Source organism: Globicephala melas, chromosome 19 (assembly GCF_963455315.2).
Source record: "Globicephala melas chromosome 19, mGloMel1.2, whole genome shotgun sequence".
Lineage (NCBI taxonomy): Eukaryota > Metazoa > Chordata > Mammalia > Artiodactyla > Delphinidae > Globicephala > Globicephala melas.
The window spans coordinates 49,532,191-49,554,563 of record NC_083332.1 but is presented as its reverse complement, the minus strand read 5'-3'; the positions used below and the strand labels follow the sequence as shown (position 1 = coordinate 49,554,563).

At 51.0% G+C, this 22,373-nt stretch overlaps 1 protein-coding gene across 6 annotated transcripts in view; it reads right to left on the bottom strand.

The window, feature by feature from the left end:
* ST3GAL2 (ST3 beta-galactoside alpha-2,3-sialyltransferase 2) overlaps positions 1-13,394 on the bottom strand; it is a 66,179-nt gene extending 52,785 nt beyond the window's left edge. For 5 of the 6 annotated variants that reach the window (XR_009560188.2, XR_009560191.2, XR_009560189.2 and 2 more), the window contains exon 1: positions 12,690-12,928. The gene's annotated coding sequence lies outside the window, so the exon portion shown is untranslated. Of the gene's footprint in view, positions 1-12,689; positions 12,929-13,264 lie in introns of those variants that run through there. The other variant, XM_060289892.2, reaches the window with a different exon arrangement.
* Positions 13,395-22,373: the final 8,979 nt, after the last annotated feature.

Sequence of the window (22,373 nt, the reverse complement as noted above, 5' to 3'; positions counted from 1 at the left end):
GAGGTGGGGCCCAGGGCCTCCTTTCAAGCCCCTTGCCTGGTGAGACTGGGGCAGCCCCACCTCAACACGTGTCTATGAGTTAACATTTTACAGTGAACTCTGGACTAAACCCAGATGACCTCAATTCCAGGACTGGCTTTGCTATTCGACAGCTGCATGTCTGGGCAAATCTTACCGCTCTGGGCCTCAGGTCCTCCATCTGTAAAATGGGCATGATGATGTCTGCTGCCCTGCTTACCTCACAGTCCCCATCAAGATGAAATAAGCAATGACTATAAGCTTCAAGGCACTATGTACCCGAGGTACCAGTGAATTTCAGCCTCACCGAGAAGAGGGAGTCGGGGACAAGAGTAGGCACTGTGGCTAAGCCTGAGGGAACAGGAGGCCGGACCCAAGCTGGCCAACCTCTGAGAACGTGAACCCAGACAGAAGCAGGTGGACCAGGGAGCCTGCGGGAGCCAAGGATGCAGGGCAGACACAGCGCTCTGGTCAGTCTGGGTTGGCAAACAGTTCAGGAGAGAAGGCTGGTTGTCAACACGCATATGAAGGGCGGGAGGAAAGATGCATGAGGAGATGGCCAGAATGAAAAAGGAATTCAGTCCCAAACTCAGAAGAGCCCCGCCTTGCTCACTGAGCACCTTGGGGCTGGGGAGAAGCACCCCCAAGCTCCCAGGACCTCCAGCATCTTATTAACATACATGTCACACTCAGGGGACAGCTTTCCCTTTCTGACCAGGGGCCCCAGGGGAGTGACCCACTCTGGGCAAGACACCTGTGTCAGACTGAACTTGAGGTCTCCTCCTGCTAAGGTGAGGCTCGAAGCCCCGAGCACTTTTTTTTTTTTTTTTTTGCTGCACCGCCCAGCTTGCAGGATCTTAGTTCCCCAACCAGGGACTGAACCCAGGCCCTTGGCAGTGAAAGCACGGAGCCCTAACCACTGGACCGCCAGGAAATTCCCTCAGAGCTCTTTGTACAACACCCCATTCTTGGCTCTGCCAAGCTGGGTCAAACATCTGTACCCTTTACAAATTGGAGGTGATGCGCGAACTGAGGCCAAAATTGTGCTATTCATCTCTCTGTACCTGAAACTGGCACCACCATCCTGGGCATTCTCTTCCAAGGGAGAAGACACAGGGGCACAACCCTCCCCAGCAGGAAATACAACGTAATCCAGAAAGCACAGCAGCCCTAGAGCTACATCCTTATCTAGGCCCCAGCAGGAAACTGCACAGAGGAGGGTGAGCATCTAGGAAGTTGAGATGACAGGGGAGACGGGGAGGGGATGGAGGCAGCACCAGGGCAGAAGCGGGCAGACTTGGGCCAATGCCTCCTCTGTTTACTGGGACCTGGTTGAACGCACACTGAGTGAATGTCTCCCTCATCTCAGACAGATGGCCCCAGGCCACCACAAGGAAGGGGCTATTTGCCATAACCTGCCTGTGTCTATTCTTTGTCTTGCAGTCCAGGGGATCAATGACTTTGTGGATGGGCAACCGGGGTACGGGGGCTCCTCCCTAAAAGACACCACTTACTACTGGAAAGAGCCTCAGCCTGCAAGTCAGATGACCTGGGTTCTGGACTCAGTTCTTCTACCTACTGGTTTGAGGAGATCAGGCATATTTCTCAACCCCACTTCCTGATATGTAAATGGAATGACTCAAAGATTCTAAGTCCCATTCTACATGCTAGCATTCAGTTTTTAACAAGGTAAATGAATACATGGCAATAAATCCTTATAGGTTTGTCTACAGTGGTGATTCTGACATGCACACCTAGCTCTGCCTACTGCCTCAATACACAAAGTCTTTAGAATGCATGACAACCCCATTTTCCTTTGGGGAGTCATCTCTCCCCAAATTTCCATCCCTGTGCCTGGCCAATCAGAGCACCAAATGCAGCCAGCCACGTACTTGATCCAAGGTTGGGCAAGGACCCTGATTCCAAGTGAACCCAGGACTGCTGACAGGTACAGTCAGCCTGCACTGCTGACAGGCACCTTCTACCACATGGGAACTGAGAATGCTGTCACCATGGAGAAGGGCGGGGTGAGATGGAGTTGTTTGAGTCCCTCATCTTCCCTGTATGTGGCCAGCCATTCCCTCAGGTATGAGTCAACGGATTCCCTTTTATCAAAGCACTTTGAGTTGGATTCTTGGCTGTTGTAATTGAATAAGTCCAACTGATACAATCTTGCACACATGTACAACCATTTTCCATTTCATTTAAAGGAATTTTAAAAAGCCACTATAGTATCGCTTGCCATCTGGTGCAGAAGGGTTGCCCTGAACCTGGCCCTAAAACCCTGTCCTTGATAGGTCAACCCAACTCAGAGGCCCATGGGCCCACAGGAACAGAAGTGATTCTGGGATTCCCATCAGTGACTCATTCCTGGCCAGGACCCACACCCTTCTCCAGCCGCGGACACTGCCCAGATGTACAGATGGTGAGAGAGCCACTGACATGCATGGCCTTTCTGGGTGACCTGGGTGGGGTCAGGAATGCCCATAGCCAGAGTCCCCTCACCACAAGCAAGACTGGAGGGTCCTGGCTGGGCCCTGAACCGGCTGAAGTGGTCAGGGAAAGAAAAGGTGACCCTGGACATGGAACGCAACAGGAAGTCAGGACCCTAGGTTCCATTCCTTATCTGGCAATGGATTTTGGGAGGAACCCTTTCCAAACCGGTTTCTCAACCTGTTAAGAGTCATGTCTGGCTTTTCAAATGATGTCAGACACTCCCCTGAACTCCAGACACATCTATCCCACTCATTTCTGGAAGCCGCCCCTTTGATGACATACCTTAGAGGCACCCAAAATTACCTCAGACTCACCCTGCTCCAAATCAAACTCACGCACGCTCTAAGCCCCCCAAACTGGACTCCCTTTTGTATTCCCAGTGTCTGGAAAGGGACATCATCCAGCCAACCCTGACACCTGGGAGTCATCTATGTCCCTTCCTTCCTTCAACCTCCTGCAGCCAACCTCTTATAAAGTCCACCTGTTTACCACCTAAATCTCTCAGCTTTCTACCTTCCTCCACGTCTGCCACCATCACTCTATCCAAGGAACTGTCACCCTCCACCAATAGTAGCCCCTTAACTGCTAAAGCCCCAGATCTACTCACCAGACACGCCTCTAATTCATTCTCCAGAGAAAGGCCAAAGTTATCTTTCCAAATGCAAGTTCCATCAGATCCCCATTTCCACTCCTCCCAGCAAAACACCCAGCCCTCCCAAAGCTCTGGGGCAAAGGTGGGACTCCCTTAAGACCCCATGGTCCCAGGTCTGGCTGGCTGAGTGGCAGGTTAACCCTGAGACCAAAATGGACCAGGCAGGTCTGGGAGTCATTGCTCAGCCCAGAGCCCTGGCCGCACCCTGGAGTACATTCCACTCCCAGGTCAGCCTCAGAACAGCTCAGTCTTGCCAGGACTGACCCTCCCCCAGTTAGACTTCATCTAACCACAGATGGGAACGGGAGCTGGAGGCCAGGCAGGGGAAGCCCAGCTGGGCTGAAGCCAGGGGCTGTGTATATCAGAAAGGAGAGAAGATAGAGCAGGGCCACAATAGCCTGTCAGTATCTGTGGTGCAGGCTGAGAGAAGGCAGCTGTCGGCAGGATAAAACTCAAGAAGCCTATCTCTTCCCTCTTATCAGACTGACCCTTGGCAGCCTCACAGCCTGTGGAGAACAAACAGTCATTAACCACCCATCCCATACTTCCAGCACAATCGTGTGCAACCAGCCCAGCCCTGGGAAAGCCCAGGCCTTCTCCCCTGCCAGGGTGGTTCTTGGGGCCCATCTATTGGCCAGACCTCTCCATCCTGCTTCTCCTTCTTGAGCAATGAAATGTTATGCTCTGCTCAAACTAGTCTCCTCGGGGCCAGTGGTCCCTGCCCATTCAGTTCAGGCCTTTGCATCATGTTATGTGTGGCCTTTGCCTCACCATCTTCCTTCTCTCCTCTACTAAGAAACTCTACCCAGCCCCCTTCCAGGCGTGTTCTCAACTCCTTGCAGACCCGCCAGGAGTCTGTGCTGCCGATCTGGCGTCTCCCATGATCAGCCTGTCATCCAACCTCCCATGCTGGCTTTGGGGAAAAAATCTTGCTAGAGCAGAGTTAGGGTATAAGGAGGTGAGGGGACTGGGAGCAGAAAGAAACAGGAAGCCTATAAACAGTCACTCCAAAGCCTAACCAGTATAGGCCAGTATAGGAAGGGAAGAATGCAATGAGAGACCAGTTGGGTTTTTCTGCCTGAACCCAGGACAGAGGCAGAGTGAGGGTTGGGAGGGGGGATGAGGACAACGAGAGGCACGGGGACAGCTCCCTTGGCTGCAGGAGCCCAGGTTCTCCAGAGAGATGCCGGAGCAGGCTGGCTGCTGTTCAGTACATCCAAGCGGGTTAGCAGAAAGGTCAAACCGATTCTCATGGACGTCTGGACTGCATGGCAGCATCCTGGGCCCCAGCACTATCTCCTCACTCAGGATATGGCATTCCTCTGTCAGGTCTACCAGACGACTTGAGAGCAAATCCCTGAACAGGTCTTTAAATTCTTTATTTACAGATGAGGGCTCTGGGGCCCAGAGAGAGGCGGCGACTTGCCCTGGGTCACACAGCACCAAACCCCCTGCAGGTAAGTAAGACAGTGAGAATCCTGTATACACCCAGCCAGACTGGGTCCTGGACTATGAAAATCATCGGGGGGCACCCTGACCAAACAAACTGCTTCCTCTTTGGAAGAGCCAAATAGCCCTGCCCTGAGGCTCTCATTCAGGCCAGGCCCCACCCTGGCCACAGTGGCAGACAACAGAGGGTCTGCTGGCTCCTCTTCCTGTTTTGCACAGGATGAATGGCAGGGTAGGCCCACAGACCCAGGATGGGCAGGAACTGCTGGGATAGTGGGTGGGCAGCATGGGTGGAAGAAGACACCTTGTGAAATATCTCAACCAGGTGTAAAGAGGGGTGAGGTATCTTCTGTGTTCATCACAGGAAATGCCACTTGAGAGATCTGAACTCACATTTATCCACTGCTGCTTTAGGGTCCAGCGTGAATTGCTTTTCAGGCACTGAGGAAATCCCTTCATTCATCAGCTGCCACTGTGGCCTTGGGCTGGACCTCCCTGACATAAGCTGCTTACCCTGCTCCCATTTCATAGCATCTTCCTCTCTAAGGAAGTGCCAACACTGGCTCCCCTACACTGGAAGAGCCTGAACGGGGTTCCCATGCCTCTCCAAACCCCCTTCGGGCTTTCCCATCTCCCTCTACCCCTGGTACCTGGGGTCTCCTCCTGAGCCATGCCGGAGGCCCCAGGAATCAGCCAGAAGCTACAGAGGTGTGGGTTCAGGGAAATACAAAGCCCTCTGGGACAGGATGGAACAGAGAGAAGGCCAATCCCTGGAAACTCCCTTGTGGCCGCCTCGGACTCAGATGGTTCCCTAGAAAACCCAAGAGAGACAGGAACTGGGAGCTCAGGAGCTCTCGCCCCTCCCCTGCCTTCCCGCACAGCCTCAGTCCCGCCGGCTGCTGTCTGTTCCACTTGCTCGGCCAGAGGACTCAGCACCGGGCCAGAGACTTTTGTTTCCTCCTGACTCTGGTTCCAGTTTACCATCAGTATCAAATGAGGTATTTTGTTTTCAACTGAACTTGGGTGAGAATGAGGGTTGCAGAGCACTCCACTGACAGGTCAGGGGAGAGTCCCTTGCAAACCCAGAGGGACCCTCCCCACCAGGAAGGAAGGAGGTGGTAACTATGCATGGTGACAGATGTTAACTAATTTGTAGACATTTCACAGTGTATACAAATATGGAATCTTATGTTGTATACTGGAAACTGACATAAGGTTATATGTCAATTACGTTTCAATAAAAAAAAAAGGAAGGGGGCTTCCCTGGTGGCGCAGTGGTTGAGAGTCCGCCTGCCGATGCAGGGGACGCGGGTTCGTGCCCCGGTCTGGGAAGATCCCACATGCCGCGGAGTGGCTGGGCCCGTGAGCCATGGCCGCTGAGCCTGCGCCTCCGGAGCCTGTGATCCGCAACGGGAGAGGCCACAACAGTGAGAGGCCCGCGTACCGCAAAAAAAAAAAAAAAAAAAGGAAGGAAGGAGTGGGAGTGAAGCAGGGTGGAGCTGTGGGAGGTGACATGAGTGTGGAGGGGCAATCCCCACTCCCGCCCTCAGTTCCCTCACTTGTACCTCTTCCTACAATCCACCTCTCAACTTCCCCTCTCACTACCCACTCCAGCCCCTCTGAATTCCCTTCAGCCACACTAACAACTTGTTGATTCTTCCTCACCAGAACAGTTCCCTCTAGACCAATTAGCTATTCGCATTTGTTGCCGATTTTCTTCCTCAGAAGGCTTCAGACCTGCTCAAGCTGGGAGGCTGTTGCCTGCCTGCTGTGCTAGGACTTTACAGCGGAAGGGTGGAAAGAAAGGGTGAGGGCTGCTCTCTGGGGTCCCTGGGTCATGCCCTAACACCTCAGGGTCTCCTGCCCTCCCTCGAGCACAGGATGGGCCTCATGCCTCAACTGCACAGAAGCAGGGCTGCTTTCTGTGTCCCTCTGGTTTGTTTCCCTCCCTGATCCTAGAGAGGAAGAGAAGGAGAAAAAAGGAAAAAGGATGCTAATGGGCAAAGGTGATAAACTAGCAAGAGATGAGAAACAGAGGCCTACAGGACAGAGAACAATGCCCCTCCAGGGAGGAAATCCCTGTGCTGCCGGCTCCCCTCCCACATCAGCAGCCAGTGGGGTGATGTCAGTCAACCTCTTTCCCTCTCTGGACTTCCTCATTTGCAGAGTCACATACCCTTGAAGGAAGAAGCCATTTGAGGATGTTTTTCAACAGCTGATAGCAGAACTGTTTGTTTCATTTTAATGTTATTATTTCACAAATACAAATTTAGCACCGACATCAAAATAAAGAAAAGTGACATTTTTCTCTAGATTTCTCTTGCCCCTGGTTCACCCTACTGTCCATGGTGGAATGCACTGCATTCATAGGTGACAAAATATCACATATATTTGAATGCTAACAGCTCTAACTGAGGGGAACAGTCCTCTTCACCCAGGAAGATGACCTTCTCTCTGAGAATCTGTGGAGATAAGTACTCTTCAGCACTACCCCTCCTGCCCCACCCCAGAGAGGACCCTGTCCCCTCCCTCCCGTTCCTGTAGGAGGAAACTTCCCCAGTTCTCAGCTAGAAAGTTGGGGTGGCCCAAAGCCCAGCCTATGCCCTGGGGCCTTAGGAGAGATCTGCAATGGCAACATGAAAGCGTGATTGACAACATGCTGTATAATGATTTATGAATAAGCACCAAGAAGTGCTCTAGAATGGCTGCTTAGGGAAACACACAGGCGTCCCTGGTGAGCCCGGCCTAACTGGAGGAAAAGCCTGTTGTCCCCAGGCAGGCAAAGTTCAGACCCTCTCCTTGCAAAATGTCATTTGGAGATGTTTGCCCTAATAGTTAGTGAGGACTTGTTAACAACCATCCTGAGCACAGAGGGAGGAAAATCTAAAACCTAAGTCCCCAGAGAGCTGGGCCAGGTCCTTTAGTTGGTAAGGGCTCAGGTATTGGGAACACGTGGTGGGGGAATCTGGGGCATGGGAACTGAGAGTGGGGAAGGGGAAGGAGGAGGAAGAAGGTCACGCAGGTGGAAGTGCGGAGACAGAAGAGATGTAGGCATGTTGAGCGTGGACAACAAAGCCCCAGCTGCTTTCAGGATGTACTGGACCCCGGAAGCTTTGGGGCCCCACCTCCTCAGGGCTGAGGCCCCAAATCTCAGGCAGCATGGAGTCAGGAGTAACGAGCTCACCAGGGTTCCGTGGGCGCTGTGAGCATCCTGCGTGCAGCTCCTCCAAAGCAAAGGCACATCATCTTCTGCAAACTCTTTCTCCTCCTGACTGCCCCATTTCAGCTAAAGGAACCAACCTCATCACCCAAGCAATGAAGTGTCAAACCCTAGCCAATCAAGTGTCTGTTCCAGAAAATATCTACTTTCACAATTCTAGAATCAGTCCCTTCTTTTCCATTTCTACTGCCAAGTTCCAGCCTTCATTACATCTCACCTGGACCCTATCTAGTTTTCCGTTTCCTCCCTCCCTTCTTTTCTTGTCCCCTTATGACCCAGCTATACCCTGCTGCCAGCCTGCCCTCTGCCTGCTCAGAAACCTTTCAGAACCAAGCCCTCCCTTTGCTGTCTGCCGATTCGAGTGCTCATTGAGCACCTTGCTGGACTGATCTCTTGCAGTCCACTGCCACTTCTTCTGGGGACTTCAGCTTTTGGATGCAGTCTGGGGGGACTGCCTACCATGCCACCAGCCCTTCCCTGGCCAGGGAAGAAGCATGACCCAGCCTGGGCCAAAGAGACATATCCTCCCTGGGATATGACTCCCAAGCTGTGGTGACAAAATTACAGAGCACAGCTGGAACAGATTTATCCTGGCGACAGTGGTACCCTGAAGAGGCTGGACTTTGGCTCCTGCCTTACCCACTCCAAGACCCTGGAGGGGACTTGGGTCCTGAGTCACCCCTCAAATTCTAGGAGTTCCCATAGCCCTCCAATGAAGTCCTTTCCTGCCAAAATCAGCCAAGCTGTTGCTTGTAACCAAACAGGATCTTCTCACTGTTTTTGAAGTACCTCTCCTATGCTCCAACCAAAAGGGAAAACTCCCTAAAAGTGCCATGATGGCCTCTCTCTGCACCTGTTGGCCTGCATACTCTCCAGCCTGTAGGCACTGCTGCAACTCTACCTGCCCCTTCAGGGCCCAACCCAAAGGCCTCTTCTGAACCCTCTACGTGGGTGACTTCTGCCTCCTTTAAACCCACAAACCACTGGCTGCCCCTTCTGCCTTCCACTGTGGACACTAGTGTACTTGTCTTATCCCTCTCCCAGCGGACAGTGACTTGGTCATTCTCTCCTCCACAACACCCGGCATAGATCCAGGCTCAGTAAAATTCACCAGGCTCTGGGGGCAGACAACCCGGAGGACAATTACAGGTTTTCCGGGCAAGACAGGCAGTGAGTGACACAAAGCACAGGGTGTGCTGTCAGTAAGGCCTGAGTCTGACTTCCGTATCCTCTACTTACCAGCTGTCTGAGCTTGGGCAAGTCTCATAAGTTCTGCAAGGCTCAGTGCTTCATCTATGAAAGAGTGACAATAATGCCAACTCCACAACACTGCTGTGAGGATCTGACAAGCTGACATGTGAGAGCATCTAACCCGGTGACCGGTGAGGAATAAGCACTCAGGGAACAGCAGCCGTTATTCCAGCTATTCATAGCGACTGGTTTAGCAGATGCTCCATCAGAGGGTTGGAATCAGGAGCCCTGGGCCTGCTGTGTGACCCACAGTGCATCTCTCTGTTTCTCAGTAACCCCGCCTGCGTCTACATCTGCCTTATCAACCTCCTGAAGAACAACAGGTGGAAAATGCTTGGCAAAGTAAAAGCACAATGCAAGGGGTTCCTCCTGTTTTTCTAAATTTCAGAGATTCCCAGGCATCCTGTCCAGTGTGCAGCATGGCCAGCACCCCAGCCTGCTCGTTCTGAGGGACAGGGCAGATGAGTGCCGGGTTTGGCGTCTGCTTCTCCATGTCCACGCAGCCACCTCTTTTCCAAAGCCCTGGGGCCTAAATGTCCTGCTTTTGTGGGGCCTTCTTTCAAATAGCCATAGGGCAGTGTCTGCTATGTAGTTACAGGGGGACTGGGAGCTCAGGCCCCACAAGTCACCCCTACCATCAACCTAGCCAACACTGGGCAGCATGAGAATGGAAGGAAAAGGCGAATCCAGGGCAGCTGCCAGGACAAGCCTGAGCGGGGAAGCAAGGTAGGAGGAAATCTCTCTTAAGACTTCACATCTGGGGACTTCCCTCGTGGCGCAGTGGTTAAGAACCCACCTGCCAGTTCAAGGGACACGGGTGCAAGCCCTGGTCCGGGAAGATCCCACATGCCGCGGGGCAAATAAGCCCGTGCGCCACAACTACTGAGCCTGCGCTCTAGAGCCTGCGAGCCACAACTACTGAAGCCCGTGCGCCACAACTACTGAAGCCGGCGCGCCTAGACCCCGTGCTCTGCAACAAGAGAAGCCACCGCAATGAGAAGCCCGCGCACCACAACGAAGAGTTGCCCCTGCTCGCCTCAACTAGAGAAAGTCCGCGTGCAGCAACGAAGACCCAATGCAGCAAAATAAATAAATAAATAAATTTATTTTAAAAATGGAAAAAAAAAAGACTTTACATCTGCCTGGATTAATCACCCAAGCAACTGTCATGGCCCCAAACCAGTGGTTCTCAAGTGTTATGGCCAAGAAACTGGGCAGAAATCAAATCAAATCCTAGCCCCCACCCAGACTGCCTGAACCAGAAAACTCTGGGAGTGGGGCCCAGCCAGCTGTGCTTTGAACAGCTCTCCAGGGGGATTCTGATGTCTGATCAAGTATGAGAGATCCTGCCCTTTAACTGCAAGACTCTCCACTTTAACTCAAATTACTGAACACCTACTATGCGCCAAGGACCAAGCCGGTGGCGGTATTTCATAAATGAGGACACGTCTGAAGAACTTCCATAGTTTAATGGTGGTCAAAATCAAGTGCACAAATACACAAGGCAGGATGGGGTATAGAACAAAGCAACGGAATCAGCTTCCCATCCCTCTCGCCAGACTCCACCCCTCAGATCTTCTCTTGCCATGACCGGAGGAAAAAGATAACTCCAGTTCTGGGAAACCGGTCCCCCCTTGCTTCTATTTCGGACTCCTCATAATTGCAGTTAGTTTTTTGAAGAAGAGTGATCCTCACCCTGAGGCATGTTTCAGGCCCAGAGGTTTGGCTCATGGGGAAATAGCCCACGAGGCCATACCTAGTGGTTCTTAGCAACTTGGAAATTGGCACTACCTAGGGTTTGGGCTCAGAAAGTTCCTAGAGAGCTGTGAGCATGCCACAGCACATCACAACACCGCATTCCCATGCAGGGTCACTCCCTCAGGTCCCTGGCAAGCTCGCACGTGAGTGCAGATGCAGACATAAACACGCACACAGACAGTTGGCCCCCTGGCCTCCCTTCCTCCATTCTCAAGTTACAAGGTTAAAGGCGTCCTATTCACAGCCAAGGGGGAGGGATGAGAGAGGGGTGCTGAAGCAGAGAACCATCTGGTTCAGATCAAGATTGCTCATTCAGGATCTCAGCGGAACTCCCAGAGCCTGCCTTCCTGATGGCTCATAGATTTCCCTCCCTTCCCCAACTTCCCACTGGGAAACTGAAAGACTGGGCTAGGAAGGGGTGACCCATAGGCAAATCTGCCGAAGGAAGACAAAAAACTGAATTATATACGCAAGTCTGTGCCACCTCTCTGAGCCCTGGCTCCCTCTTTCTTTCAAATCCTGAACACCACGACTAAACTTGAGATCACCACCTACAGTCACTGCATCTTCCTCCACAAAGAGCTCAGGGCACCTATCAGGCATCCTTCCCTGAACCGGCAAGCCCCTCCAAAGTTAGCAGCAGAAGCAAGATGAGGCTGAGGGGTGTGGTCTCCCAGACTCCTCTTACACGGCCATCTCCACCAATGTAGGAGGTTCCCTTCATCTCAGGGGGACGCTGGAGTCCATCAGGCCTAATAAGAGGAAGGGATGACCAACCAGCTTCCAGACAACTGTCCCAAAGACAAGATGGGAGTGTGCGTTACTGGCTAGGATTGACTCACCCAGGGACTCCAGAGTGCCCTGAACCCCCCTCGGCAGCTTTGGTTGAAAGAGGCTGCCACTCCCTTTCCACCACCAAGCCCCTCTCTCTCCCCTTTCCCCCCAACACCACCTTAGACTCTGTTCTGCAGTGCTTTATAAATGGGAGATGGATGCAGTTGGCAAGAAATAAAAATCAAAAGGCTAACTTGAGTAAACGAGCAATAGGTGGGTGACCCTACAGGCAGAGTAGGCGAGAAGTGAAATACAGGAAGGAGAAGGGGGAAACAGAAGTGGGAGAAAGCCAAAGGGGAGACTAAAGTGAGCTCAGCCCAGAGCTGCAGCAGGGAGCTGGAAAGTTTGGTCCCGTCACCTAGGAACGACTGGAGGGAGGAAATGACTCTTCCATGCCAAGACATGGGCTCAGACCAGCCCCACAGGGCTGGGGCATGGACTTGGCCAAGTTCCTGGTTTATGCCAAGCCTCAGTTTCTCCAAAGTGGGAAGGAGGTCAAGCAGTTAGGTCTCATCAGAGAGAACTGGGCCATTGTGGGTGGCTTGAGGGCAGTGCCAGGTAGGGAAAAGAGGAGAGAGGTGCTGATGGTGCAGAGGCATCCTTCGGCCAACAGAAGCGGGGCAGGGGTCTCTCAGGACTGCACAGGCCAGGAGCGCGCGCGGGGGTTGGCGGCGCGAACTAGGCAGTGGACTGAAGTCGGGACTGGGGCACGGAGCGCTCCCCAGGGCTGGGGCTGGGGCTGGAGGCTGCCACCAAGGAGTGGAACAGCCACGCGTGGGAGCGGCTGTTGGTGCAGAAGCAGAAGGCGGGGAAAGGGGATTGAGGCCAATGTAAGCGGACCCCCGCCCCCCCGGGGGAGCCCAGCGCCCCGACCCAGGGGAAGTTGCCGGGGTGGACCGGGAGGGTGTGGGCCGCTGGCAGACCCAGCTGCCCGCGCAGAGGGGGTTCGGGGCAGAGAGGGGCCCGGGGCGCCCCACATCCCGCCCGCCCGCCCTCATCCCGCCCGCGCACCTCAGTCAGCGCCGAGCGCCGCGCGGGCCATACTCGCCGCTCCTGCTGCCGCCTCCGCCAGTGCAGAGAAAGCCGCCGCCGCCGCCAGCGTCTGGACCCGTTATCTCCGCGGCTCCCCAGTCCTCCCGCAGCGGGCCAGTCCCGCCCTTGCTCGCCGTGCCCTCCCCAAGCGAGCAGCCGAGCCGCCGCCGCCGCCGCCGCCTCAGCCCGGCCCCTCCCCCCACCCCAGCCCGGCTGGAAGGGAAGGGTGGGGGCAGGGGGGCAACTGCCCCCTCCCCATTCACATCCTCCTGGTCTGTCCCCTCCCACCTCCTCCTTCACGCCCCTGGGCATGCTGGGATATGGAGTCCAGCCTGCGCCAGGCCGCTAGGAGTGTCCGGCATCCAGAACTACTACTCCCAGAAGATAGCGCGTGAGCCTTAGGGCTTCTGGGCTTTGTAGTTTCGCCAAGGCTCAGGGATTCTACCGAGCAAGAGGGGAGAGGGGGATGGGAGATCTCCACTCCCAGAAGGCCGGGCTCGCGATGGTGAAAATAGGATGCGGGGTCTGCGATGCCCCGGACCCGGGTTGAATACCTGGATCTCAAGGGAGATGCAAAGTAGTCGAGGATGCCTCTCAGACACGGCTGTGGTCAGCTGCAGCCGATTGGGACTAGAGGGGAAGCCTCCGGCCCGAGAACCGCGCCCCGGGTACCGTTTCCATTTGCGCTCGCAAAGAGCCTTGACCTGAGGCTAGCTTGGCTTCGTGCCCGGGCTCCGCAAGCTGGAGCTGCGGTCGGGCCGCTGCGCACAGGCGGGAGAAGAGAGAACACCAGGAGCCACGTGGGCGTGTGGTTTTCCTGACTTGGGAAAAAGGGGCCGCGAGTCTGTGGGTTTCCTGGAGCGCTCACCCCCTGGGGCACCTTCTCATTCCAGTCTCACTCTCTGGTTGGTGCCCTTATCTCCCAACTGTTTAGGGCAAAGCGCACACATTTTAAATATTTTTCCATGTCTTCTCTTAGCAGGTGCTTCCCCCAATTTCCAAACCTACCTCAATCTTTTTTCTTTTTCTTTTTTGTTTTTTTGCCGTACGCGGGCCTCTCACTGTTGTGGCCTCTCCCGTTGCGGAGCACAGGCTCCGGACGCACAGGCTCAGTGGCCATGGCTCACGGGCCCAGCCGCTCAGCGGCATGTGGGATCTTCCCGGACCAGGGCACGAACCCGTGTCCCCTGCATTGGCAGGCGGGTTCTCAACCACTGCGCCGCCAGGGAAGCCCTCCTACCTCAATCTTAATGAAGCGCCAGGTTGCCCTCCAAGTTTCATCCCCACTGGCAGAGGGGAGGCCTGTAAACCAGTGGTTCTCTAACTGGCGTCTATCAGATTCTCCTGGAGAGTTTGTTCAAACACAGCTGACCCATACCCTCAGTTGCTCTTTCTTTAACTCCAGGGTGGACCTGAGAGTTTGCGTTTCTAAAAAGTTCCCAGGCGATGCTGGTTTGGGGAACCACTTTGAGAACGGCTGCTATTGGCGTTTGTTGGCTAGAGTTCTGGCATTGTCCTTCAAGGATGGGCCGGCTGTGGAATAACATTAGCCTCTGAAGAACCAGGCTATAGAAAGCGGGGTCTCAGGCTAGTTTACCACAGAAATGCTCTTTTTAATTTAAATAAGTAAATCAGTTCATGCAGTAAAAGGAAAATACTACATGGGCCTGAAAGGTGTTCCAGACCTTAGCCCTTAGCATTCTCTCCAAAGCTGGGAAAGTTTTCTGTTTCAAAGAGGGACAGGTGGGGTATACCTGGTGCTACTCCCCAAGCTCTGGGTGCAAGCCAGGGGTTGAAATCTCAAACCTATAGGATAGGGTCAGCTCAGTGGTATCCTCTGCTTCTGGGTGTATGATGATCTATAACAGGCGGGAGGATTGAGAGGTGGGGAGGTGGATTCCTGACTTGTCAGGTAGCAGAGAGTGACTCTCACACCTACCCAGGTAGACCCTACTTACCACATGATTTTCTGGGAACTACAAACCTCAGAAGGGGGAACTTGGTGACCTTCACCCTCAGGCACGATCTCAGATTCTTTCAGCTGTGAGATGACAAATGTTCTCTGCTCCACCAAACGCTAGCCAGGCTCCTCTGGGCCCTCTTCTCCAATAGGCCTCAACCTTGGCCTATAAAAACTACACTCTTGGGACTTCCCTGGTGGTCCAGTGGTTAAGTCTCCGAGCTTCTACTGCAGGGGGCATGGGTTAAATCCCTGTTGGGGAAATAAGATCCTGCATGCCACGAGGGGCGGCCAAAAAAAAAAAACAAAACAACCCACAAACAAAACCTACACTCTCAACACAAATAATTTTATCCACTCTCCTCCGCCCACATTAAAAGACTTAAACCCAATAATATAGTTTCTAACACCTCAAGGCCACATCCCTAGTTTGACCCTAACCCCCTTTAAACTGCCTGCCAGAGAAAGCTCCAGAATTTACTGTTTGTTCTAGACAACACCTGTAATAAGCTCCCCACCACCACCCCTTTCTTAGAGCCTATACTAAAAAGGGCTTACAACTGTGACTTCTTCCTGTCCCTTTGAGGTGTATATCAGATGTATATGTATTATGTGTCTTTCTCAAGGACCTGAAAGCCATTCCCTTGAAATGTAATCATTGGAATGGATAGGACCTCTGTCTCCCAGGCTCTGTGGGTGGGTGGAGTCCTAACTTCAATTATTGCCAGCTAACGAATACAGCTGGCCTAATCAGCATTTACACTGACCAACCCTTTGTAATTTTTCACATCCCTGACTCAACGGAGCCCCTGCTCACCTCCCTCCATACTGCCTCATTCTCCCTTTAAAAGGCCCAGTCACCTCTGTGCAAATTGAAGTTGCAATATACTATTGCGATAGTATACTGGTTAAAATCTGTCCTTACTACTTTAACTAGTGCCTGGCTTTGTTTATCTTTGACAAAGTGGGTATGCGCTATGAGTTCTTGGGCCCCAGGCTCTAGCCTTCCTCCCATCCACCAAGGGCCAAAGGGCAAGTTATTGCTAGGTCCTTGGGCAAGTAGCCAAGAGGCCACCAGAGGCATTGGGCCCTAACTAATGTTGACCCTTGAATGCTTTTCTGTTTTTTTTTTTTTGGTGTGTGTGTGTGTGTGTGTGTGTGTGTGTGTGTGTGTGTGTCCCCATCACAGACCGTAGAGGGGCTAAGTAATCCACATGCAACCCCATGCTCTGCCCCTAAAACCAGCTGCCAGGCCCTTCCTGTAAGGGCTTTGCCTCTGTATCTGAGTCACATGCAATGGCAACATTCCCTCACAGGCAGAAGGTAATTAGCCTTTTTGAATTTACATCCATCTCCCAAAGCTCTGTTAGCAGATTACCCAGGCAGAATTAAGATGTCCTTTCATGGGCAAGACAGACAGACCCTCTTTATCCCTCAACTCCAACAGGAAGCCCCATCATCACCCTGACTACCTCCCAGTTACATGTCACATCGGTTTTTACCCATTTTCCCTTGCCGGTTGTGTTTTCCTATCCTCTCCACCCATCCAAATTCTGCCTGACTCTCCATAGTCTACCTTGAGTTTTCCTTCTTCCACAAGGTTCTTCCCAACGCCTCAGCCGCACAGCCACCGGTGAACATCACCCCTCGGTAGCACTTGAATTTGCCTCATTCTCTTAAAAGCCTACCTTTGCTGGTGAGCATCCAGAGCAAGGAAAGCAGTGGAACAGGAAGTGAACATGGTGGATGTGAGCACCGGGCTTTGGAGGCAGACAGCTACTAAGTAGCAAGGTGCAAAGTAGAGCTGGCTCCCTCCCTCCCTGGCTGTCTGTTTGACCCATTTGGCAGCTCCCACCCTAATGGCCTGTGTGATCCAGAGCAAGGTACACAGTTCTGTGTTGTGTTAGTTTCAACTGTACAGCAAAGTGATTCTGTTATGGATATATATGTATTCTTTTTCAGATTCTTTTCCATTATAGGTTATTACAAGATATTGAGTATAGTTCCCTGTGTTACATAGTAGGTCCTTGTTGTTTACCTATTTTATATACAGTAGTGTGTATATGTTGATCCCAAACTCCTAATTTATAATTTATAAAACGGTTTTTAAAAGTTTAGTCAGATCTCTACCTCATACCTAGCTAAAAACCAAAACCACAACAAGGGCTTCCCTGGTGGTGCAGTGGTTAAGAATCTGCTTGCCAATTCAGGGGACACGGGTTCAAGCCCTGGTCCGCGAAGATGCCACATCCCGTGGAGCAACTAAGCCCGTGTGCCACAACTACAGCCTGCGAGCCACAACCACTGAGGCCTGAGCGCCTAGAGCTCATGCTCCGCAACAAGAGAAGCCTCGCAATGAGAAGCCTGCACACGGCAACGAAGAGTAGCCCCTGCTCACCGCAACTCGAGAAAGCCTGTATGCAGCAACGAAGACCCAACACAGCCAAAAATAAATAAATAAATAAGTTTATTTTAAAAAAAACAACAACAAAAACCAAGTCAATAGGAAAATGGATGAAAATTTTGCAATTTATATCAGGGTAAAAGGCTAATACAAAGTGCTCTGTAAATCAGTAAGAAGATGACCAAGGAACAACAGGAAATGTGAAAAGAATAAAAACGGACAGTTCACAGAGAAGGAAACACAAATGGCTGTGACATGAAAAGATGCAAAGCTTCACTCTTTTTTATGTTTTGTTGTTTTTGGCCACACCTCGTGGCATGCAAGATCTTAGTTTCCCTGGTACCTGTGCCCCCTACAGTGGAAGTGCATAGTCTTGACCACTGGACCACCAGGGAAGTCCGCTTCACTCTTTTTTAAAAAATTGTGCTAAAATACACATAAAACTTACCATCTTAACCTTTTTTTTTTTTTTTTTTTTTGCGGTACGCGGGCCTCTCACCGCTCTGGCCTCTCCCGTTGCGGAGCACAGGCTCTGGAAGCGCAGGCTCAGCTGCCATGGCTCACGGGCCCAGCCGCTCTGCGGCATGTGGGATCTTCCCGGACCGGGGCACGAACCCGTGTCCCCTGCATCGGCAGGCGGACTCTCAACCACTGCGCCCCAGGGAAGCCCCATCTTAACCATTTTTAAGTGTACAGTTCCGTGACACTAAGTACATTCACATTGTTGTACAACAAACACTACCATTTATCTTCAGAACTTTTTGGTTTTCCCAAACTGAAACTACGTACCATTAAAGGATAACTCCCCACATTTTCCTCTCCTCCCAGCCTCTGACAACCAGCAGTCTAGTTTCTGTCTCTATGAATTTGACTATCAAGGCATGTAAGTATGAAGACAATATTTGTCCTTTTGTGTCTGGCTTATTTCACTTAGCATAATGTTCTCAGTGTTCATCCATGTTGTGGCATGTGTCAGGATTTCCTTCTTTTTTTAGGCTGAATAATATTCTATTGTAGGTATATATCACATTTTATCCATTCATCCATTGATGGACACTTGGGTTGCTTCCATCTTTTGGCTATTGTGAACAATGATGCTATGAACATGGGTTTACAAATATCTCTTTGAGTTCCTGTTTTCAATTCTTTTGGATATATTCCAAAAGTGAAATTCCTGGATCATATGATAATTCTGTCTCTAACTTTTTTGAGGAGCCACCGTAATGTTTTCCACAGCGGCTGTACCATTTTACATTCCCACCAACAGTACACAAGTGTTCCAATTTCTCCACATTCTAACCAACACTTATTTTCTCAGACCTTCACTCTTAATAAAAGAAATGCAAACTAAAACCACACTGAGATATCATTTTTCACCTATCAGATTGGCAAAGATCAAAAAGCGTGATACTATCTTGGCAAGTGTGTGGGGAACAAGGATTCTCCAGCCACTGCCAATGTGGCTGGAAATCCATATAGCCTCTACGAAAAGAGACTTGGTAATATCTTCGAATTGCACATGCACACACAATTTGACCTAGTAAGTTCTAGGAAGATATCCTATCCGCACATGTTCTTAGTTGCATATAGAGATGGATATCTGTTATAGCATTGTAAGAGCAAAGATTAAAAATGATCTAAATGTTGATGATCCAGATTAAAGATTAAAAGAATGGAACTGGGGAAGCTTCAACTGATGGTGTCTTTTGTTATCATTACTTCACTAGATAACAGACTATTGGAGAGCAGAGGACCGGCTTTTGTAGGTCCAAACAGACCTTCCAGAAATGTTGATTAAATTAATTATTTCTTAGCCTCTGGCAGAACTAAATTGGCAGATAGCTCAGGGAGGTAAAGTGCTTGGTCCACGGTCTTCCATAGAATGTGTACTACCTATTCCTATGTGTGTACTACCTATTCCTATGTGTGTGCCTATGTGGAAAGCCCACTGGCTGGCACTGTGAAAATTACTGATATAGAAGACTTAGACCCTATCTTCTTGGAGCTTGAAACCTAGTAAAGCACTCTGACAGACTTTAAAAGTGTTAAACTTTTTTTACAGTCCTTTCAATTATATCAATGGAGACCATTGGTCTAGTGTATAAAGTAAGTCCCAGCTCAGAGAAACAGTTTCTCCAAAGTTATACAAAAAGGCAGAAGAAGAGTGCTGATTAAAACAGGAGTCATAGGACTTCCCTGGTGGTCCAGTGGTTAAGATTCCATGCTTCCACTGCAGGGGGCTCGGGTTCGTTCCCTGGTTGGGGAGCTAAGATACTGCATGCCCAGCGGCTTGACCAAAACCAAAAGTCATCCCCCCAAAACAAACAAACAAAAACCCCAAACAAACAAAAACATTTCCACCAACATTCCATGCGCTGGGTCAGCCTTCTACATTATACGTCCTGTGAGATGCTCGCAAAAAAGGATTCCCTAACCTGTTTGTGAAATGCTTTATAGGTTAGCCTAGAGGTTCCCCATGCATATAGTTATTTTTTTCCTTAGCTGTGTCCACTGAGAAGGCCTGAGAACAGTGACACCCCATTAGCAACAAGCATACTGAGCTTGTCCTGATTGTTTTTTTAAATTGAGGTGAAATTCACATAACATAAAATTAACCATTTTAAAGCATACAATTCAGCGTATTTAGTACATTCACAATGTTTTGTAACCAGTACCTCTATCTAGTTCCAAAACATTTTTATCATCCCAAGAGAAAACTCTGTACCCATTAAGCGATCACCCCCCATTCTTCCCACCAGTCCCTGGCAACCATTAATCTGTTTTCTGTCTCTATGGATTTAACTATTCCAGACATTTCATATAAATGGAATCATACAATATGTAGTTATTTGTGCTTGAGTGCTTTCATTTTACATAATGTTTTCAAAACTCATCCATGTTGCAGTATGTATTAGTATTTCATTCTTTTTATGGCTGAATAATATTCCATTGTTTTTGTTCATCCAGTATATTAGTTTAACAGTTGTGGGAAGAAAATAAAACTTTCTACCTTTGTTTAATGGATCTGTACCTCCTTTACAGCAACACTTGTTAACATCCTATAGCAGCACCTTTTGAAACATACTGCATAAGATATTTGGCAAAGGCAAATCAGGCATTGGAGAAGATGGGCCACTTAATTATAAAGTACACTTATTAGCTCTCCAGAAAGGGTTAACTATTTGGTAATCCTATCAGGTCTGGGTTTTAGTTATTTAAAACCATACCAGGGGACTTCCCTGGTGGTGCAGTGGTTAAGGATCTGCCTAACAATGCAGGGGCCACGGGTTCGTGCCCTGGTCCGGGAAGATCCCACATGCCGCGGAGCAACTAAGCCCGTGCCCCACAACTACTGAGCCTGCGCTCTAGAGCCTGCAAACCACAACTAGTGAGCCCACGCTCTGCAACTACTGAAGCCCGTGCGCCTAGAGCCCGTGCTCCGCAACAAGAGAAGCCACGGCAATGAGAAGCCCGCACACCACGACGAAGAGTAGCCCCCGCTCGGCGCAACCAGAGAAAGCCCGCGCACAGCAATGACCCAACACAGCCAAAATAAATAAATTAATAAATTTATAAAACCGTACCAGGGACTTCCCTGGCGGTCCAGTGGTTAGGACTCTGCACTTCCACTGCAGGGGGCACAGGTTCGACCCCTGTGGGATCCCTAATATCTTGCAAGCTGTGTGGTACGGCAAAAAATAAAAGCAAACAAACAGGGCTTCCCCGGTGGCGCAGTGGTTGAGAGTCCACCTGCTGATGCAGGGGACACGGGTTCGTGTCCCGGTCCGGGAAGATCCCGCATGCTGCGGGGCGGCTGGGCCCGTGAGCCGTGGCCGCTGAACCTGCGCGTCCGGAGCCTGTGCTCTGCAGCGGGAGGGGCCACAACAGTGAGGGGCCCGTGTACCGCAAAAAAAAAAAAAAAAAAAAAAGCAAACAAACAAAAACATATCAGCTGCTTCAATTTCTCCTTGGAAGACCCAGTAGGAGAATTTAATATCCTCTCTCCATTTTCTTCATCCAGTTCCCATCTCTTTGCCAGTCCCCTGGCAGTAAATACTCTTGGTTATATACCTTTACAGGGATGGTTGCACCCATTCCCCTGCTGTTGTGAGTGCTGGTTGCTAATGTCTCATAGATGCACCCTTCTCTGAAGAACTGGTATCAGTCCCTGTGAGCTGCTTTGTCTGGAGATGCCCTCCTTTCCCTACCTCCCCTTGGCCTGCCCACAGCCCACGAATGACTGATGTGGGGTAAAAAGTCCAGCTCCCTTGCTTCTAAGAGGGATAAACCTTGTGATGTATTTTATGCTCCAGAGCTCCCCAGAGGATCAGACTGAGGCTAGACTTAGCTGAACCGACATCTTTGCTTGGCTTCTTCCCCTGCCCTATCCTGCCTCCCTCACTGCCCTAAGAGGTCATTTGCACAAGAATCCCTTTCTCAGGCTCTGAGAACTCAACCTAAGGCATCTAGGGAACTCAACCTAAGATATCCCTGTGGGTAGTCCTGGCTCCCAGAGGGATTTCCTGCTACCAGCAGCCTCATATCTCATGCAGGGTCCTGCAGATTGTACTTCCTCCAAGAAGCCTTCCAGACTTGCACTCTTACATTTTGGCAGAATGATTGTTTAATAAGGAAGTTGGATGCCTACTCCGTGCCAGACCCTTTATATGCATTGGCTCAATGAATCCTCCCAACAACCTGGTGAGGCAAATACTGTTGTGTTCTTACTGAGGAAGAAAGCTGAGCTCAAAGAATTTGAGTGGCTTGCTCACACTGTCAGAAAGTGATGAGAACTGGGGAGGAGTTGTCTGATTCCAAACCCTGTATTTAACTACTAGAATGTACTCTATATTATAGCATCAGAATGTTTTTTCATGGCTCTGTCTACCCCAGACCGTGGGGTGGAGAGCTACATGCTTTTGTGTCTGCTGCTGAGGGCTTTATCTTATTAAAAAGCCTTCTGGGGCTTCCCTGGTGGCGCAGTGGTTGAGAGTCTGTCTGCCGATGCAGGGGACATGGGTTCGTGCCCTGGTCCGGGAAGGTCCTACATGCTGCGGAGCGGCTGGGCCCGTGAGCCATGGCCGCTGAGCCTGCGCATCCGGAGCCTGTGCTCCGCAACGGGAGAGGCCACAACAGTGAGAGGCCCGCGTACCGCAAAAAAAAAAAAAAAAAAGCCTTCTGTGAGTATCTTTGCTAGTGGCCTTGGAGCCGCTCCCTACGTGGCCAGCATGCCCGCCCTAGGAGGCCCTTGGCCTCTGAGCTCCTCGGAGCTGTTTTCCTTGAGCCCCCGCCACGCTGC